At 35.0% G+C, this 2250-nt stretch overlaps 1 protein-coding gene across 1 annotated transcript in view; it reads left to right on the forward strand.

Annotated features, from left to right (window-relative positions):
* Positions 1 to 2250, forward strand: part of OVCH1 (ovochymase 1) — an 85656-nt gene that overhangs the window by 13143 nt on the left and 70263 nt on the right.

Consider the following 2250-nt stretch of genomic DNA (forward strand, 5'->3'; position numbering starts at 1 on the left):
TTTTAGATAGGGTCTCCCTATGTTGCCCAGGTTGGGCTTGAACTCCTAGGCTCAAGGGATCGTCCCACCCCAGCCTACTAAGTAGTAGGGATTACAGGGACATGCCACCATACCTGGTTTATTTTGGCAATTTTATCTAGTATTTCCAGTTCTAATATAAAAGTATATGTTTCATCTGATATTTTTAGGTTGGTGAATATTTACTCATTAATGTAAATCATCAACCTGAATAGTTATTAAACTAAAGTTTACTTGAATTGATGTATTCAAATATGTAATACTGACAGCATCTGGTAATGACATTGCTATGGGATTTAGTGATTAATTCTGTCACATTTATTTCTATAATCATGGTAATATTTTGCTTAGCATCACCTAGAAGATGGAAAATGGTTCATGTCCTATAAGCTTTAGTATCTTTTTACAAATTTTCTACATACCCTGTCCTCTAAAATATATCTAAATATAGCTAAAAATATCTTTAAGTTTTAGAAAATTGTTCTGCAAGTATCTCATTTTCTTAAGTGATCTAAATTCGTTCTTAAAATTGTACTGAGAATTGAATAGTGTACTACAAAGATAACAGTTCTACAAACTTATAATCTGGTAAAAAGAGCTAGACAAAAATAACTATACTACAAAACAAGAAGAAATAAGCTTTATAATCCACACATCCAAGAATGTGCACACTACAAAAAAATAGAGACTAATTGTCTATGGTGTGGTTTTTAAGGTGCGTGTAGAGTGGTTAGAAGTGTGGGGAGAGATATAAATGTTATAATGGAAAAGATGGCATTGAAATGAGGCGTTGAAGGATAGTTATGATTTTATAGCTCATGAGGTCTTTGGTGGTTCTAATACTGAAGATTTCAACAGATGGAGAAGCAGGAAAGAGGTCGTTCTAGGCCAAGGGAATTAGGTATAAGCAATGTCAAGGAGGTGGGGAAGATTAGGGTTGTTTGGGTTCTGAGTATCCCACTGTGACTGGACATCCAGCAGTGGATGATGAGGATGGAAAGGATGATCGGGACTTAATTGCAGAGGACCTTAAGTTCCATGCAGCGAGATTAGACCGTATGCTACAGTCAATGGGTATGCTAAAACTAAAATGATGGAAAGATTATAACTTTCAGAACTAATGTAAAATGAATATAAATATTTATTTCAAGTACAGATAGAAAAGATGTGGCTTAATTTCAGCTCATAATTTAAAAGGCTTAATGGTCTAAACTGACTTTGTCTCAGGCAAACTTGTGATGATAGAATGCCAATAAAGCTTTTGCCACCTTTGCTTAAGCTATTGGAATAATATTTAGAACAAGAGTTTAAGAAACTATTTTATTAGAGTCTCAGGGAAGGGACCTCTAGGGTACAATCTTTAGACAGAGAGATTGATAAGCCAGAATTTGTCTGAAGGACAATGACCAAGATGGGAAAAATATTTAGAACAATGTTTTGCGAGGTATGGTTGTGGGAACCATAATATTTTTGATACAGAGAAGACTGAAGAGGAGGAAGGAAGTGTCTTGATTTGTCTTTGAGGCTACTAAAGAAGCAGAATTTGACTTATTCTGAATGATTGCAGAGCTGGAAACTAAGATTACTGAGTAGAAGTTAGAAGGCAGAGTTCAATTCAATATGAAGTCATTTCTTGTTTGAGTCATTTCTGAAATTAACTAGCCTGCTTCAGGAAGTAATCAATGCACGTGATAAGTGGATATTTGAGCAAAGTATTTGTATATTGGGTAAGAGACATGTAGATGGCAGCCTGCTTACCCTCAAACACAGAGACTCAACTTAGACAATTAAGCATTTCAGAGATCTCTGCAAGAAAATGTTTCAAGAAAAGGAGGGTTATTGTAGAAGTAAAAATCAAATCAAATGCCGTTGCATGTGGAAACTCAAACTTCTTGAACTGAGCAGAACTGTTGGGTCAAAAGTCATATTCATAATGGGTTAAGTGACTGTTGAAAATTTAGTATCCCAAATAATCAACACATTTTTATTGAACCCTTAGGATGTGTAAAACACCGTCTTAGGTGCTAGAGATATAGCAGTGAATGAAACACATGAAAATGCTTGCCTTTGTGGGGCAAGTTAGAAGGTGGAAATGGGATAATTTTTAAATGTTACATATAATAGTAGAAGGTAGTAAATGCTATACCAAAAAATAAGGCAAGAAAGGGAGGTGGAGAATGAGAGTATACAATATCAGAGAGGGTGGTTAGAGAAGACCACATTATAAAGATG

This window comes from Mandrillus leucophaeus, unplaced genomic scaffold, assembly GCF_000951045.1.
Source record: "Mandrillus leucophaeus isolate KB7577 unplaced genomic scaffold, Mleu.le_1.0 Scaffold203, whole genome shotgun sequence".
In the NCBI taxonomy this organism is placed as follows: domain Eukaryota; kingdom Metazoa; phylum Chordata; class Mammalia; order Primates; family Cercopithecidae; genus Mandrillus; species Mandrillus leucophaeus.